The sequence below is a fragment of the Lepidochelys kempii genome, chromosome 5 (genome assembly GCF_965140285.1).
Source record: "Lepidochelys kempii isolate rLepKem1 chromosome 5, rLepKem1.hap1, whole genome shotgun sequence".
Lineage (NCBI taxonomy): Eukaryota > Metazoa > Chordata > Testudines > Cheloniidae > Lepidochelys > Lepidochelys kempii.
This window is the reverse complement of record NC_136384.1, coordinates 23,560,803-23,579,994: the sequence shown is the minus strand read 5'-3', so window position 1 is coordinate 23,579,994 and position 19,192 is coordinate 23,560,803. Positions and strand designations below refer to the sequence as shown.

General features: G+C 45.4%; 2 long non-coding RNA genes across 3 annotated transcripts in view; one reads left to right on the top strand and one right to left on the bottom strand.

Moving 5' to 3' along the window:
• LOC140911187 (uncharacterized) overlaps window positions 1–7,598 on the top strand; it is a 39,901-nt gene extending 32,303 nt beyond the window's left edge. For both annotated transcript variants that reach the window (XR_012158859.2, XR_012158858.2), the window contains one exon: window positions 7,191–7,598. This is a non-coding gene — a long non-coding RNA (uncharacterized LOC140911187). The remainder of the gene's footprint in view (window positions 1–7,190) is intronic.
• Window positions 1–19,192, bottom strand: part of LOC140911185 (uncharacterized) — a 466,381-nt gene that overhangs the window by 429,811 nt on the left and 17,378 nt on the right. The gene's annotated exons all lie outside the window — the stretch shown is intronic.

Here is a 19,192-nt window from a genome sequence, read left to right as displayed (position 1 = left end):
GCAGCACAAAGGTGCTTGCCCCAGAAGCAAGACAAGGATTGGATTGTTACACTGAGTCATAATTCTTGCCCTGCTTACCCATTGCTGCATGGTGGAAATAAAGTGTACAAGGAGAAGTGTACAAGAAGAATGACTTCTTCTTCTTCTTTCGTATGGCTTGGGTAGATAGCAACAACTATAAATTTATATCTAAATTTGATAGCCAACACATTGCCACAGCAGTGAGGTGGTGAATGTCCTTCAGGCCCCCAGCAAAAGAACAAAGGGGACATTCAGATATGATGTGCTCTATTATTTGTGCCTGGTGACCACAGTCATATACAGGTGTTTGCCTCATTTTCCATTTAAAGAGGGTTTGTCCACATCTCCCATGAGATGTCCTGTTGCGAGTCAATCTGCACCAGTCTTTCCAACATAAATCAAAACCCAGTGGGTCCTCAACAGGATCAACTATGAGCTTTCTGGTTTGAGCGATCAAAGTGTTCCATGTGACTCTCCATTGAGCCTCAGTATCAAAGTTGAGTGTACAGATCTTGATATGGTTCCATCGAGGGTTGCAGGATTTTAATCTCATCTTTGGCGGGTTCTGCAGGTCATGGAGCAGTGGGATCCTCATATTTGCATTGACATGATTAAGAAAGCGAGATGTCTGAGCAGCTCTTCTAATCTGTGGAGGCTGTATGTGCGATAGCACTGGGAGCCAGTCAACTGGAGTAGATTTGAATGTCACCGACACTATTCACATAACATTATTGAGTTGAGTGTCAAGGAGTTGAGTATGACTGCTGTGAGACCACACTGGTGCACAATATTCAGCTGCAGACTATACCAAGGAAATTGTTGTGGTTTGTATGGTCCATGGATGGAGCCCCATGATGTTCCAGACAATTTTCTGATAAGAGTGACACAGGTGTTCTCAAGGTATTGTTGAAAGGTCAAACTCCAGTCCCGTGTAACACCAAGATACTTTGGATTAGCTTCGAGGCTGACACTCTTACCACAGAACTGCACATCAAGTTTGGTATTAGCCATTTTATTGTTCAGATGGAAAGCAGTTACCATGGGGTTTTTTGGATTAGACCTAAGTTTCCAGCTTTGGAAATAATCAGCCATTGTGCTAAGATCTCGGGTTAGGGTGCAGCTGATGGTATGGAGGCTAGTATGCTGAACAGCTAGGGCAATATCATCCACATACATTAATTTCCTTGACTCTGTCGCTGGTATATCCACAGTGTATAGATTAAAAAGTATTGGGGCCATGACAGAGTCCTGCGGGATGCCTGAGTTAAGAATTCTTGGTCTACCAATCTGGCCATTAAGATGTACCTTAAAGCAGCAGTCCCCAGTCATTGCCGCCAAGAGGCGGATCGTTTGTCGGCAGTGAATGACATGGGAGACCTTAAGGAGGAAGCCCTATCTCCAGACAGTGTCATATGCCAAGGACAGATCAAAAAGGGCAATTCCTGTCTTTAACTTACATTGGAATCCTGCCTGCAAGACAACAACCTTCACATGGTGCTTCCGATAAGTGCTGGTGTTTTTTGTGCTCTGTGTTTCAGCAAATCCACCAACATACCACCTTGATTATCATGCACATTGTGTAGAGAGTTGTCACTTTGGATGGGCTATTACCAGCAGGAGAGTGAGTTTGTGGGGGGGGGGGGGTGGAGGGTGAGAAAACCTGGATTTGTGCTGGAAATGGCCCAACTTGATGATCACTTTAGATAAGCTATTACCAGCAGGACAGTGGGGTGGGAGGAGGTATTGGTTTATGATCTCTGTGTGTATATAAAGTCTGCTGCAGTTTCCACGGTATGCATCCGATGAAGTGAGCTGTAGCTCACGAAAGCTCATGCTCAAATAAATTGGTTAGTCTCTAAGGTGCCACAAGTACTCCTTTTCTTTTTGCGAATACAGACTAACACGGCTGTTACTCTGAAACCAACATACCAGTGTCGTCAGTTAACGACTGAATGTTGTTTTACCGACCTCCCAGTGACCGTAGCAACAATTATACTTTTCTCTTCCTTTATGCAAGCTCAACTGTGCTGATTAGTGCATTGGGGGGAGGCTGACTCCTTCACTTCTGCCTGCCCACTCCATCTCACACTGGCTGTTCTCCCCCGCCCCAGGCTGGCTCTTGCCGTGTAGATAGCCCCCACAGGGGAGTAAACAAGTTTTTTACACCCCATGCAGGAGTGCAAATGGTCTAATAATAATACCTTGGGCAAGTTGCTTAGGCCTACATTTTCTAGGCTGCACAGTATTTTGGGGACCCAAAAGCTGAGGTACCCAACGTTACTGGACGTGTTCACAAAAGTAGGGCTACATGACTTGCCCAAAGACAAACATTTTAAAAGGAGAGCAAAGAAAACATGAGGAATTATATAACAGTCAGCTTGATTTTGATACCTGGAAAGATACCAGAACAATTTATTAAACAATCAGTTGGTAGGCTCCTAGAGAATAAAAAGGATATAAGGAATAGCCAACATGGATTTATCAAAAACAAGTTATGCCAAACCAATGTAATTTCCTTCTTTGACAGGGTTACTAGCCAAGTGGATGGGGGAAGCATTATACGTGATCTATCTTGATATTAATAAGGCTTTTGACACAGTACCATATGACATACTTCCAAGCAAACTAGGAAAATGTGATCTAGATGAAATTACTATGAAGTGGGCACACAACTTGTTGAAAGACCATACTCAAAGAGTAGTTATCAATGGTTCACTGTCAAACTGGGAGGGCATATCTAACAGGGTCCCACATGGGTCAGTCCTGGGTCCTGTACTAATCAATATTTTCATTAATGACTTGGATGATGGAGTGGAAAGTATGTTTATAAAATTTGTAGATGACACCAAGCTGGGAGGGGATTGCTAGCACTTTGGAGGACAGCATTAGAATTCAAAGTGACCTTGACAAATTGGAGAAATGGTCTTGTTTCAACAAGATGAAATTCAGTAAAGACAAATGCAAAGTACCACACATAGAAAGGAAATAATCAAATGCACAACTACAAAAATAGGGAATAACTGTCTAGATGGCAGTACAGCTGAAGATGTGATGCAGTTGTGAAAAAGGCTAACATCATTCTGGGATGTATTAACAGGAGTGTCATATGTATAACATGGAAGGTAACTGTCTTGCTCTGCTTGTCACTGCTGAGGCCTCAACTGGAGTACTGTGTGTCCATCACTTTAGAAAAAATGTGGACAAATCAGAGAGAGTCCAGAAGAAATCAACAAAAATGCTAAAAGGTTTAGAAAACCTGACTTGTGAGGAAAAGGGGGGGAGGGGGGAAATGGGCATGCCTAGTCTTGAAAAAAGAAAACTGAGTGGGGTATTTGATAGTCTTCAAATATGTTAAGGGCTATTATAAAGAGGACAGTGATCAACTGTTCTCCACGTCCACTGAAGGTGGGATGAGAAGTAGTGGGCTTAATTTACAAGTGAGGGAGATTGAGTTTAGACACTAGGAAAACTGAATTATAAGGGTAATTAAGTTCTGGAATAGGCTTTCAGGGGAGTTTGTGGAACCCATCACAGGAGGTTTTTCAGAACAGCTTGGACAAACACCTGCCAGAGATAGTCTCAGTTTACTTGGTCCTGCCTTAGTGCAGGGGACTGCACTTGATGACTTTGTGGTCCCTTCCAGCCCTACATTTCTATGATTCTATAGTGAATCACAAAGTTTGAAATAGAACTCAGGAGTCAGGAGTCCTGACTCCCAGTCCCGTCCCGTCCCGTCCCCCCTGCCCCCACTCTAGACATTTCACTGCCATTCTTTCTTACAGTATGCTTTACAACCAGTAATCATATCAGATCCTTGAAAATAAAACAGTCAACTTAACCACTTCATACCTCTGTTTACCTATGTGTACAATGGGAAAACAGACTTCTCACAGGGGTGAGGGGACCTAGTAAAGTTTGTCAAGTGCTTTGAGATGGTTAGATAAAAGGTGCTAGATAAATGTAAGCTATTGCTTTTAGTGTTATTATGGGGAAAATACGAGTCTAGTGGCTGAACCTAGCAGAGCTGTTCCTTTAATTTGCATGTCAAAAAGCATTCAGCCTGAGAATCCAGGGAGCAGAACACTACTTCTACCACTAACATTGCCCTGTAAATGAATGTGTTCATTGGCATGCATGCTTGTTTATTTAGGTGTATGATGGGCTTCCGTTGTTATTTGGACCAAAAGTGACTCTCATCCATTCCAAGGACTGTTTGTGTGCTGTTTTGTAGACATCTCCTAGACATACAGGGCACCAAAGGGAATAACATTAATCCAACTGTTTTCCTCAGAGGATGGTGTGAGAAAAAGAAATATTCATATTATGTGACCTCATAGACTTGGGATAAAGACTAAATGCCTTCAGAATGTGAGGGGAGTTAGGGTTCAATGCAAGTAAGAGGGGTTATGACATTGCAGACTTTCACATTGGTTTCCTTTTGGGAGGCGCAAGGTTATTCCTCTTCCTGTAGGACATACTGGGCAACAAGAGAAAGATCTTCCGTGGCAATTTGCAACCTATTCCACACAGCAAGTGGGGGACTCACGCTACAGGAAAAGAAATAGATCTCCACATAACAATAAGGAGCATCAGAAAGGATGAAAGAGGGTGCCGTTTGTCCACACCAGGAATCTTCTTACCCACCACCTACGTGCTACAAATTCCTTCAAAGTAGTCCCCCAGCCACCACATAGGATCTACAGACCATCCCCCCAGATCACCATTAATTGTTAGTTCACGTCAGCAACATCTAGGCTTTTACCCTGCACACAAAACCAGTGACTTGACCCTTCACATTTCAATGGCCCACCAGGGTCAAGAGACCACAGCCTACTGTAATAAGGAGTGCAAGCAGAGACTGACTTTTATTTCTTGGCTCCCATAATAAACAAGTCAGTGTTATAAAAAGCCTAGTATCTCTGTCACATGACAGGGATCAGTAGCCACACTATTTTTTTTAAAAGGCATCAAATGCAAATTTAAAAAAATAACCAAGGACAGTAGCCATGAGCAATGCAGCCAGTCACTAAGAAGCACACATAGAAATGGAGTGGGGAGTTTTTTTTAAAGATCTCCAACTCATCCAGGTATGCCAATTTTCTTGGCAGAAAGATTCTTATTCTGGAGAATGAATCTGGGATTTTCACGATTGAGGATCCCTAGACTCTCTTGCCACTGTTCTCCCATGCTAAAGACTCCACTCCCACCCAGCCAGTCACTCAGCTACATCCCAACATCCTTCTGCTGGCCACTTCCCCTCGTCTCCAAATTCTCCTCCTTCTGGCCTGGGCTGCTTGCACTAGGAGAGGTGGGAGGAGAATTGGGTGGGTTCACTGCCCCGCTTCACACATACATACTTCACAGCACAACTGTGTTTACAATCAGCATTTGCTGAATTTCAAGACCAATTATTCCATATTCAGATAAATACTGGCAGTGTGGATTGAGCACATCCTTAGCCCAGTGAATTTTGTCTATCCAAGAACCAGACAGCATGAGATAATTGGGGGGGATAGAACTCATCTTCAGTTCTCACAGAGCTGGAATTGTATTCAGGAATGCAATTTCTTGCTGCGTGTTTGGAAAAGTCATCTGAGCAACAGGCACTCATAGGAAAAGGAGACAGGACAAAAGAAAGAAAGCAACAGACTGTCTGTAGCAAGCAACTCATGAAACCTGCAGGATGGGGGTTAATTTTAAAACCAGTATTGAAAAATAAATACATTTCTCACTCGTCTTTTCACTCCCCTCACAGTCTTATGGCACCACGTAACATTGCCCTGTTTTGTCCTTCATAAAAGCGATTCCCCATCACAACAGGAAAATATTGAGAAACTGTCAGAGTAAGAGATGGTACATAATAAATGCTGTATTCAGAACCTGTCCTGATTGTGAAACAGATTATATGATTATGGTGGATTTGAGAGAGTTTAAACAGGCAAGTTTGCTTTCTACTTCAACTAGCCCTGATTAAAGTGGTTTAGTTTTCTTGGTGACTGCACACAACCCCAGGTTTATCACTATCAACTCAAGTGTAGAAAGTTACTTACATCATGAGGTCAGATAAGGTTCATGCTATTTTTGGATAGAGGCAGGAATCAGAGTGCAGAACCATTCAGTGATTTCATTAGGAAAATAAAGATTTACAGAGAATTTACCAACATATGGGCAAGGATTGGGAAAGTACAGTTACATGCCTAGTGCCAAATGTGCATTGGACTTGAGGAGTTTTAGTACAAGCAGCAATTCCACAAGCAGAAATCATGTTTATGACCCTACTCATAAGCCTTTAAAACCACTTGTTCGTGTTGGACACTGTGGTAGGATTCTGGCAGAGGACTGACAGTAGAATAACTTTAACAGTTAACAAAAACAGAGCAAGAACAAGATAGAACTTATATATACCTTGTGGCAATTATTATTCAGAAATCGGTTACTTCAAACAACCATCTTAAACGGCATCTATTTGTACCGACAGCTACAAATAATTAATCAACAGTTAAGAGTTGGAGGAAGGGGTACATAGCCCTTAGTTTCCATTCAGATTACTTTCCAAAACCAACAGAACCCACTAAACTCCTCCTGAAATGAATGGACATGACATAAAAAACAAGCCACGTATTTTAGGATTTCGTTCTAAATTCATAAGGCCCAATTTAGCTCCCATTTCAGTTCATGGAAAGTCTGCCATTAGCTTGTCTCAGAGTTATGTCAGACCTGTAGCTAGTATCTGATGACGTTTAGGACTGGTGTTTGATGTCAGAAGACTCTAGAACTACATCTGCACTAGGAGCTATGCACAGGAGTCCCAGCTCGCATACGCGTACTCAAACTAGTCAATAAGAACTAGCACTAATATAAATAGTCGTGTAGCCACAGTAACACAGGCAGCAGCGGCATGGCTTAGCCATGCTGGTTACAAATCTACCTGAATGCCAGGGTGCGTACTCTGCAAGGCTAAGCCATGCCACCGCTCCCTGTGCTACGTTACTGTTCAGATGTTACTGTTTAGCTCTTATGGAATTAGCATGAGTTTGTGAGCTGGGCATCACACCCCTAGCTCGTGGTGTAGATGCAGCCTAAAAAAGAGTTGATTCACCCCATCCTTAATCAATAGCGTTCATGTTTTTAAGTCTATGCACAGCTCACAGTATGTTTTCCTCTTTTAGGATCGGTTGGTGGATGCTCATTTGCTTAGCTCTTCAGAATGAACAGGAAAACAAATAACCATATGATTGGTGCAAACAAAAAACAGCTGAGATCGATGGTTCTCCTGTCATATTACAATCATCCTATTTGTTACAGTGTACACCTCACTGAGACAGTACAAATTGCACATGCTGAGACTGCACTTGACTGCAGTGCCTACCCCCCTGGGGGACTAACTTGAAGGGGAAAGGAGTCCAGGAGAGCTGGCTGTATTTCAAGGAATCCCTGTTGAGGTTACAGGGACAAACCATCCCGATGGGTCGAAAGAATAGTAAATATGGCAGGCGACCAGCTTGGCTTAATGGTGAAATCCTAGAGGATCTTAAACATAAAAAAGAAGCTTACAAGAAGTGGAAGGTTGGACATATGACCAGGGAAGAGTATAAAAATATTGCTCGGGCATGTAGGAATGAAATCAGGAGGGCCAAATCACACCTGGAGCTGCAGCTAGCGAGAGATGTCAAGAGTAACAAGAAGGGTTTTTTCAGGTATGTTGGCAACAAGAAGAAAGCCAAGGAAAGTGTGGGCCCCTTACTGAATGAGGGAGGCAACCTAGTGACAGAAGATGTGGAAAAAGCTAATGTACTCAATGCTTTTTTTGCCTCTGTTTTCACTAACAAGGGCAGCTCCCAGACTGCTGCGCTGGGCATCACAAAATGGGGAAGAGATGGCCAGCCCTCTGTGGAGATAGAGGTGGTTAGGGACTATTTAGAAAAGCTGGACGTGCACAAGTCCATGGGGCCGGACGAGTTGCATCCGAGAGTGCTGAAGGAATTGGCGGCTGTGATTGCAGAGCCATTGGCCATTATCTTTGAAAACTCGTGGCGAACCGGGGAAGTCCCGGATGACTGGAAAAAGGCTAATGTAGTGCCAATCTTTAAAAAAGGGAAGAAGGAGGATCCTGGGAACTACAGGCCAGTCAGCCTCACCTCAGTCCCTGGAAAAATCATGGAGCAGGTCCTCAAAGAATCAATCCTGAAGCACTTGCATGAGAGGAAAGTGATCAGGAACAGCCAGCATGGATTCACCAAGGGAAGGTCATGCCTGACTAATCTAATCGCCTTTTATGATGAGATTACTGGTTCTGTGGATGAAGGGAAAGCAGTGGATGTATTGTTTCTTGACTTTAGCAAAGCTTTTGACACGGTCTCCCACAGTATTCTTGTCAGCAAGTTAAGGAAGTATGGGCTGGATGAATGCACTATAAGGTGGGTAGAAAGCTGGCTAGATTGTCGGGCTCAACGGGTAGTGATCAATGGCTCCATGTCTAGTTGGCAGCCGGTATCAAGTGGAGTGCCCCAAGGGTCGGTCCTGGGGCCGGTTTTGTTCAATATCTTCATAAATGATCTGGAGGATGGTGTGGATTGCACTCTCAGCAAATTTGCGGATGATACTAAACTGGGAGGAGTGGTAGATACGCTGGAGGGGAGGGATAGGATACAGAAGGACCTAGACAAATTGGAGGATTGGGCCAAAAGAAATCTGATGAGGTTCAATAAGGATAAGTGCAGGGTCCTGCACTTAGGATGGAAGAATCCAGTGCACCGCTACAGACTAGGGACCGAATGGCTAGGCAGCAGTTCTGCGGAAAAGGACCTAGGGGTGACAGTGGACGAGAAGCTGGATATGAGTCAGCAGTGTGCCCTTGTTGCCAAGAAGGCCAATGGCATTTTGGGATGTATAAGTAGGGGCATAGCGAGCAGATCGAGGGACGTGATCGTTCCCCTCTATTCGACATTGGTGAGGCCTCATCTGGAGTACTGTGTCCAGTTTTGGGCCCCACACTACAAGAAGGATGTGGATAAATTGGAGAGAGTCCAGCGAAGGGCAACAAAAATGATTAGGGGTCTAGAACACATGACTTATGAGGAGAGGCTGAGGGAGCTGGGATTGTTTAGCCTGCAGAAGAGAAGAATGAGGGGGGATTTGATAGCTGCTTTCAACTACCTGAAAGGGGGTTCCAAAGAGGATGGCTCTAGACTGTTCTCAATGGTAGCAGATGACAGAACGAGGAGTAATGGTCTCAAGTTGCAGTGGGGGAGGTTTAGATTGGATATTAGGAAAAACTTTTTCACTAAGAGGGTGGTGAAACACTGGAATGCGTTACCTAGGGAGGTGGTAGAATCTCCGTCCTTAGAGGTTTTTAAGGTCAGGCTTGACAAAGCCCTGGCTGGGATGATTTAACTGGGAATTGGTCCTGCTTCGAGCAGGGGGTTGGACTAGATGACCTTCAGGGGTCCCTTCCAACCCTGATATTCTATGATTTTATGATTAAATGCTCGGGTTCAGGGTTTTTTAAGATCTACCTGGATCTTTTTTTAAAAGAGAGTATTATTCTTATGTATAAACAGTGACAGTTTTCTTGGCTCTAACAAGACATGTTCCAAACGGAAAGCAAAGGAAAACATCCACATAACTAAAGACTCAGAGCATGCACAAGACACTAAGAGTCCCAAGTGCCCCGTTTGACTTGCGTACATTGCAGACTACTGATGAAAAACAAAATGATGTGCATGCATCCCAGTGTATTCAAGACAGGATGGGCTCAGATGAAGATGCCAACTGCTTTTGTTATACTTTCTCTTTTAGAAAGCGAGAAAATAAACTGTCCTCTCATTCATGTCTACTTCTGCATCATGCTTCCATTTTAGAATAAAATAAATATTTAAGTCTTATTGGATAAAGGTGCCCAATAAACAAGCCTGTATAGTGCTTATACTGTTCTGTTTCTCCAACTGTTTATGCACAGTGGAAACACTTTTGCATGAGAAAAGCAGAGTTGTTACTCAAAAAAAGACAGGGAGAGCTGTGCTGGATAAAGAAATGTGCCAGAGTATATTGAGAAGCAACACTGTGTCACATAAAGTTGTAAAGATAAGGTTGCCACCTTTCCCTAGGGAGAAGTTAAAAGCAAAAAGATGTTACCTGAAAGATGATTCACCACAGCCTTGGCTATTTGCAGACCCTGAAACACAACTTGCTGGTAATGAAAAATAGGACTGTTAGGTGTGCAGTGAAGCCTACTAGGGTCAGTGTTAGTCTTGGTCTACTTAGGATTCTTATTAGCGGTCTGAAAGTGGGAGTAAAGAGTATGTTGATATCATCTAAACCATCACTGGAGATTTTTAATAGCAGGTTAGGCAAACACCTGTCAGGGATGGTCTAGATAATACTTAGTCCTGCCATGAGTGCAGGAGACTGGACCCGATGACCTCTCGAGATCCCTTCCACCAGTCCTATGATTCTATAATTAAATTGAAATGTGTGGCAAACATTAGTGAAGACAGAAATAATGTAACAGGATCCAAAGTGGTTAGACTAGATATGTGGACAAGAAATTAAGCTTGGATCAATGCGAGCTAATACCCTTGTGGGCAAGTAATCTAAAACACAGCTGTCTAATAGGTAGGAGGTATTTGGAAAGCAGTAATGCTGAAAGGGATCTGGGATTGACAGTAAACAGCTCACAGGGGACTAAAACTGTGAGGTGAGCAACGGGGGGAAATGGCACAAAAGACCTCTGCATTCCTCTCAACCCCTGCAGAAAGGCAAACTACAATACAGGTGGAGAGCACAGTTAGTGCTCCATAGTAGCACTGTCTGGGACCGTGGGCATGGAGGGTGGGGTGAGGGGAAGGTCTACGGCCTACTGTCTGCACTTGCCAGCATGAAATCGGTGGGGTTGTGACTAGGGGTAAATCTTCACTGCAGAGTTTACCAAAGTCTGGGTACTCAGGCACAGGTACCCAGGTTTCCAGAGCCACAATCAACTCATACATGTGTATCGCATCCACGCTCACACAGCAGTTAGCCAAGTTAGGGTCTCGGATTTCTGGGTATCCCCAGGTTTTTAGTGCTTCACTAACTTGAGCCACTCTAGGAATTGTGGCATGTGTATTGTGGGAGAACTTGTCTGTCCTTCCCACACCCATGTGGGCATGTTCTTAGCCCGCCAGTATAGTAAACTAAAGCACTTCCAGCTCTGCACATACCTCACTTCTGTCCATGACCTCCATTCCAACCTTCCAACCCACACCGAGATATGGATCCAGCAGAGGTTAGTGAACTGTTTCTGCTTTTGTCTGCTCTCTTATTGCAGCAGGATGCAGACAGAGGGCATGGGGCACAGGAGGATATTTCAGAAGCAGCCTGTGACCCTCAGAATGTGGCAACAGGTCTCAGAGAGAAAGTCATGAGGGGTGGATGCTGATATGTCAGAACGGACACCACTAATGCATGCCGCAGTCACTATAGATTCCCCACATGCAAACTGGCACTTGTGATGCAGGACAACTAGTACAGGCTGGTGGAATCACATCCCAGAGAGCTGGGGTGACCAGAAGTGGCTCAAGAAATTCCACATGAGGACCTTCATGGAGTTGTGAGAGTAGCTTGCGCAGACCCTCCAGCACCAGGGTACACATACAAGGGAGGCTATACCAGTCCAGAAGTGGATTTCTATTGCCATCTGGAAGCTGGCTATCCCAGACTGCTACAGGTTGGTGGCTAACCAGTCAACTGGCAGTGCAGGTTTGTGAGGAGATTACTGATGTGGTTTACCCACAGGTAGCGGGCATAGCTGATGTGCCTGAAATAGCTGGCTTTGAGGGAATGGGGTTCCCAACCTGCTCTGGCCATTGACGGCATAAGGTAAGGTGCTCATAGTTTGCCTGGCACAAGAAGCACAGGACTATGTCAGCTAGAAAGGATACTACTCCATCATGCAGGCCTGCCAGAGAGAGACCCATTTCTGAGCAGCAGTAATGGTTTCATGCAATGTGCCTTGGCAATACTTTGAAAGCCTGGACTGGGCAAGCTTTAGGATGGAGCTTGTGCTTCCAAGCTGAATACAAAAAGAAAACACTGAATTATACCCTCTTCCTCATGTCCAGCCACTAAACTTTTCTATTATAACTGCACTTCCTTCCATGAACGGATGGCTCTACCACCCATCAAACTGGTCAATTCTACTTTTATTCATTAAAGGAATGATTCTCACTGTAATTAGTAGCAGTTTTGCCACTGGCTTCACTGAGACCAGTATCAGGCCCAAAGTGTGAGAAGAGCAGAGTGCCTAATCTTTTACTCTACTCTAGTTTATAGTAGGACATACAGTGCAAATGTCTCCTTGCTTATACCACTACTGAACTGTTTATCTGCTACTGATCGGGTTCACAACATATCAAGCCACTATGTAAATCTCTGTGAAACACTCCCCATTGAAGTATTTTCATTGCAAGTTATCAAATCAGGCCATCCACAAAGGGTTTGTGAACAGAACAATGTCTCCCTGCTTCCTTACTGTTGGATTTAGTTTATTATTTTGGACTGTTGTTTATCCTTAATTGCTCAGGGAAACAACTGCACAAAGTTTCTAGAATCAAATAGTAACTGACAGCCTCTGCTGAACACCAGACTTCCTGATTCATCATTAAAGGGCTCAACGCAGATTCCACAGAAGACGTACAAAAAGCTACTTAGGCATAAATTGTCTACTAAAGGTTACCCTTCTGTTAAGAAGCAGAATAATTGGAATCATACGCTCTTCCTCTGTTGATAATTAACCTCATTGCATTTTAAATCAGGCTGGACACAGCATATTCCAGAAAGACATCATTAAAGAGTGCAAGATAAAAACTCACCCTCCTGCCCTCCAGCTGAGGTATACAGAATCAGTACTGGAATTGCAACTGCACACCCATGGAGCACATTTTATGGTTTCAAAACAAGTTGGCTACACAGTTGTGCAGTTTTAATATTTTGGGGTTGTAAGGTTTGTGTCTCTTAGAAGACAAGTTGTACTGTGGACTCCCCACTTTATACATTTGTCTGGTGTCTTACAAGCACATTTATAACTGAGGGTATGTCTACACTACGAAATTAGGTCAATCTTATAGAAGTCAATTTTATACAGTCGATTGCGTATGTCCTCACTAAGCGCATTAAGTAGGCAGAGTGCGTCCACAGTACCATGGCTAGCATCAACTTTCGGAGTATTGCACTGTTGGTAGCTATTCCACAGTTCCCGCAGTCTCCGCTGCCCTTTGGAATTCTGGGTTGAGCTCCCAATATCTGATGGGGCAAAAACATTGTCGCGGGTGGTTTGGGGTACATGTTGTCAGTTGCCCCCCGCTCCGTGAAAGCAACGGTAGACAATCGTTTCACACCTTTTTTCCGTGCAGATGCCATACTGCTGTCAGCAGATGGTGCAATGGGACTGCTAACCTTCGTCGTCATCCACCGCTTCCACTGCAACTCTACTCTGCTGCTCTTGTCTCAATTCGATAGCGATAGACAATAGCGAATTTCTCCATGTTGTCTGTTATATGCTCCTGGGGACTTGTGTTCTTCCTCAGGAAATGCGCGAGGTGCTAACCGTCATCCTCCACCACTTCCGCTTCAACTCTGCTGTCTTGCTCTCCTGGTGCCATGAATCCACCTTGCAGGTCCTCTCGTCGTTCTGTATAAATATCTATTCTCGTGGCATCTGTCGTCAGATCTGTTGGGTGGGAGGGATAGCTCAGTGGTTTGAGCATTGGCCTGCTAAATCCAGAGTTGTGAGTTCAATCCTTGAGGGGGCCATTTAGGGATCTGGAGCAAAAATTGGGAATTGGTCCTGCTTTGAGCAGGGGATTGGACTAGATGACCTCCTGAGGTCCCTTCCAACCCTGATATTCTATGATTCTATGATCCATTGCTTCTGTTGCAACTCTGCTATCCTGCAGATGCCATACCACGGCAAGCATGGAGCCCACTCAGCTCACCGCTGCTGTTGTGAGCATTGCAAACACCTTGTGCATTATCCTGTAGTGTGCGCAGAACTTGCAAAAGCAGGCGAGGAGGCGATGACAGCGCGGTCACGTGAGTGATGAGGACATGGACACAGATTTCTCTCAAAGCATGGGCCCTGGCAATCTGGACATCCTGGTGGTAATGGGGCAGGTACATGCCGTGGAATGCCGATTCTGGGCCTGGGAAACAAGCACAGACTGGTGGGACTGCATAGTGTTGCGGGTCTGAGATGATTCCCAGTGGTTACGAAACTTTCGCATGCATAAGGGCACATTCATGGAACTTTGTGACTTGCTTTCCCCTGCCCTGAAGCACAAGAATATCAAGATGAGAGCAGCCCTCACAGTTCACAAGCGCATGGCAATAGCCCTGTGGAAGCTTGCAGTGCCAGACAGCTACCGGTCAGTCGGGAATCAATTTGGAATGGGTAAATCTACTGTGGGGGCTGCTGTGATCCAAGTAGCCAGTGCAATCTCTGAGCTGCTGCTATCAAGGGTAGTGACTCTGGGAAATGTACAGCTCATAGTGGATGGCTTTCCTGCAATGGGGTTCCCTAACTGTGGTGGGACATAGACGGAACGCATATCCCTATCTTGGCACCGGACCACCTTGGCCGCCAGTACGTAAACCGCGAGGGGTACTTTTCAATGGTGCTGCAAGCACTGGTGGATCACAAGGGACGTTTCACTGACATCAACATGGGATATCCGGGAAAGGTGCATGACGCTTGCATCTTCAGGAACTCTGGTTTGTTTGAACAGCTGCAGGAAGCAACTTACTTCCCAGACCAGAAAATTACCATTGGGGATGTTGAAATGCCTATATGTATCCTTGGGGACCCAGCCTACCCCTTAATGCAATGGCTCATGAAACCATACACAGGCACCTTGGACAGTAGTAAGAAGCAGTTCAACTATAGGCTGAGGAAGTGCAGAATGGTGGTAGAATGTGCATTTGGACATTTAAAAGCTCGCTGATGCAGTTTACTGACTAGGTTAGACCTCAGCGAAACCAATATTCCCATTGTTATTGCTGTTTGCTGTGTGCTCCACAATATCTGTGAGAGTAAGGGGGAGACGTTTATGGTGGGATGGGAGGTTGAGGCAAACCACCTGGTGGCCAATTACACGCAACCAGACACCAGGGCGATTAGAAGAGCACAGCTGGGCGTCCTGCACATCAGAGAAGCTTTGAAAACCAGTTTCATGACTGGCCAGGCTACGGTATGACAGTTCTGTTTGTTTCTCCTTGATGAAAATCCACCCCCTTGGTTGACTCTACTTCCCTGTAAGCCAACCGACCTCCCCCCTTCAATCACCGCTTTAGAGGCAATAAAGTCATTATTGTTTCAAAATCATGCATTATTCATTCATCACACAAAAAGGGGGAAAACTCGCAAGGTAACCCGGGAGGGGTGGGTGAGGAGGGAAGCACAGGGTGGAGTGGTGGATGAGGGGAGGAGGGAAGGACTAGGCCACACTACAGTTCAAAACTTACTGAATGCCAGCCTTCTGTTGCTTGGGCAATCCTCTGGGGTGGAGTGGCTGGGTGCCTGTAGCCACCTTCCCCCCCGCATTCTTGGGCATCTGGGTGAGGAAGATATGGAACTTGGGGAGGAGGACAGGTGGTTATACAGGGGCTGCAGCGACGATCTGTGCTCCTGCTACCTTTCCTGCAACTCTACCAGATGCCTGAGCATGTCAGTTTGCTCCCCCATTAGACTCAGCATTGCATCCTGCCTCCTCTCATCGCGCTCCTGCCTCCTCTCATCGCATTCCTCCCTCCTCTCATCGCATTCATTTAACGCTTTCCTGGTCTCTGCCATTGTTTGCCTCCATGCATTCTGCTGTGCTCTTTCAGTGCGGGAGGACTGTATGAGGTCTGAGAACATTTCATCTCGAGTGCGTTTTTTTCGCCTTCTAATCAGCGCTAGTCTCTAGGACGGAGATGGTAGGGGGAGTGTAGAAACATTTGCAGTTGTGGGAGGAAAAAAAGGGAGAGTAGTATTTAAAAAGATACATTTTAGAGAACAAAGGGAAGACTATTTCACACTGAATCAAGCGATTCACATTACATAGCACATGTGCTTTTGGTACAAGGTCGCATTTTGCCTCTTATATTGAGTGCCTGCCGGTTTGGTGTGAGACATCACACATGCTCGTCTCGGCAACAGAATTCGGCTTGCAGGCAGCCATGGTAAGGCAAAGGGTTTCGGCTTCTTCAACCTTCATAACATGTGGGAATGCTTTCAAACAGCAGCGCCCTCCTTTCCTATACCAAGCAAAGCCCATTGGGTTGGCCATTTAAAAGGAGGGGCTGCGGTTTTAGGGTGAATGTGCAGCACAACCCAACGCACCCATCCCCAATTCTCTGGGATGATCGCTTCACCCCCCACTGCATGGGTAGTATCAGGGAAGATCCCTGTCAGCCAAACTCAAACAGCTCAGCATGAACGGGCCTCCCCCAACCGCGTGGCTGACAGCGGGGATGATTTCTTTTCAGCCAACGGTAAACAGCCCAGCAGGAACGGACACCTCTGAATGTCCCCTTAAACAAATGTCCCATATTTGAACCAGGTGACCATGAATGATATCACTCTCCTGTGGCTAACACAAAGAGATAAAGAACGGATGTTGCTTGAATGCCACCAAAGCCCGGGCCCATTCGCTGCAATGCTTTGTTCTGCAATTATTCCAGACTACTTGCTACTAGCTTGGCGTGGTAAAAATGTCCTACTATGGAGGACGGAATAAGGCTGAGCTCCCCAGAAACCTTCTGCAAAGGCTTTTAGAGTACCTCCAGGAGAGCTTCATGGAGATGTCCCTGAAGGATTTCCGCTCCATCCCCAGACAAGTTAAGAGACTTTTCCAGGAGCTATACTGGCCACAAAGGCATCCCAAGTCTTCAGGGCAAATTAATCATTAAACATGCTTGCTTTTAAACCCTGTATTATATTTTCAGAGGTACACTCACCAGAGGTGCCTTCTCCAGCTTCATGGTCCAGAAGCCCGCCTTGGGAGGGTTGGGAGGATATTGGCTGCAGGGTGATGAAAAGTTCCTGGCTGCCGGGGAGAAGGGATTCTCTGCTTGCCTGCTGTGCGCTATCCTCAACCTCCTCCTCCTCCTCCTCAACAAAATCCTCATCCCTGTTGCTTGAGACTCCCCCCTTGAAGGTGTCCATGGACAGTGGTGGGGTAGCGGTAGGGGCGCTCCCTAGAATTGCATGCAGCTCATCATAGAAGTAGCATGTATGGGGCTCTGACCTGGAGTGACCGTTTGCATCCTTTGTTTTTTGGTAGGCTTGCCTGAGCTCTTTCATGCAGCACTGTTGTGTGCCCCTGTTGTAGCCTCTGTCCATCATGCCCTTGCCATTTCGTCTTTTGGAATGAAGCTCTGCCTGCATGGATTCTTCTCCCTATTCAGCGATCAGATCCAGTGTCTGCCATTTGGTCCATGCTGGAGCTCTTTTGTGATTCTGGGACTCCAAGATCACCTGTACTGATCAGCTTTCCACGCTGGCCAAACAGGAAATGAAATTCAAAAGTTTCCGGGGCTTTTCCTGTCTACCTGGCCAATGCATCTGAGTTGAGAGTGCTGTCCAGAGTGGTCACAATGGAGCACTCTGGGATAGCTCCCGGAGGCCAATACCATCGAATTACATCCACACTACCCCAAATTCGACCCAGCGATGTCGATTTTAGCACTATTCCCCTCGCCGGGGAGGAGTACAGAAATCGATTTTAAGAGCCCTTTAAGTCTACAAAACAGGCTTGGTCGTATGGATGGGTGCAGGGTTAAATCGACCTGAACTCATAGTGTAGACCAGGGCTGATTTAATGCATTCTTAACTTCTCTGAAGCAGGTGTGGTCATGCCTCAGTTTCAACTCCACAAGTGATCTAGTCTCCCTCTTGTGGTAGGCAATTTAATTGTGGTAATTTAGTTCTTCAGTTTCCCTTCTAGTAGAATAGGCTGCCCCTCCATCCAAACCAAAAAGTCATTCCTTTCTAGGGCAAATAAAGAGTTCCAACTCACACAAAAATCAGTCAGTCCTCCCCAGGCTCAACTGTCCATCACCCCAATTGATGCAAGATTCTCTCGTAGTCCTTCACCCATCCCCAGGCCACAACTTTTACCTCTTGACACAGCCAACCTGTTCTGTCACCCTCCTTTAGGGTCACAGGGTTCCATCTCCCCTTATCAGTAGTCAAGCCATTCTTCACTTCCCCAAGCCACTACCTGCCTCCAAGTTTTTCCAATTACATGCTAGGGTTTTGCACACCTCTAGGTCATGCCAAGGGAGTCCAGGTACTCCCTCTCCTCTGAGGACCCTAAGTTGTGGGCAGTTAACTTCCCTGATTCACATTTCCAAGAGCCACTTCCTCTCAGGCTATTCTCAGGCTTCTTCACCTCAGTAACTCATGGGTTCCATTTTCAGCTCCCTCTAGGGAGCCACCAGCAGCTCTTCCTTATATCCATCCCTGACATGCCTTGCACCAAAATGCAGCTCCTGAAATCCAAGACCTGCCTTTCATCCTGCTTCTTTCTTCCCAACATGCCTTGCTCACAACCTAGCCACACAATCAGTCTGGAAATTACAGCTCCCAGAACTTTGTTCTTAAAGGAGCTGAGGGAACTAAGGCCCCAAACAGATGTGCTGGGGCACATCTGCCTTTAAAGGGCCAGCACATAACATTGCAAAAATCATGTGTCAGGCAGGCCCCCACAAAAATGAGATTTTAAAAATAAGGTTACATGATGTTTTTATCTGTCTTCTGATTTCTGTATGGTCTCCTTTGAGGGTGGGGAGAAGTTTGCAGTATAAAACTCAACATAAATCTCCAAATGCTGTGTGAAAAAAGGCACAGTTTTTTTTCCCTTTTGGGAAATATTCCTTTCGGTGTATATTGTGATCTGAAAGTTGAAAGACAAACCATGCTAAAGATTATGTTCTCTCTTTGTTTTTTTATTTTCATACACAAGCTAAGCATGATGGTGAAAGATTCCCTTAGGGCTCCAACAATAGCGACACCACAGTCCTGCCGTGTGGTCCAGTAGCATGGTCTAGTGGACAGGGCACTAATGCAGGAGATGTGGGTTCTATGCCCTGATCTGCTGGGTGACATTGGGCAAGTCTCTTCATGCCTCTGTTTCTCCTGCCTAGCTAGATT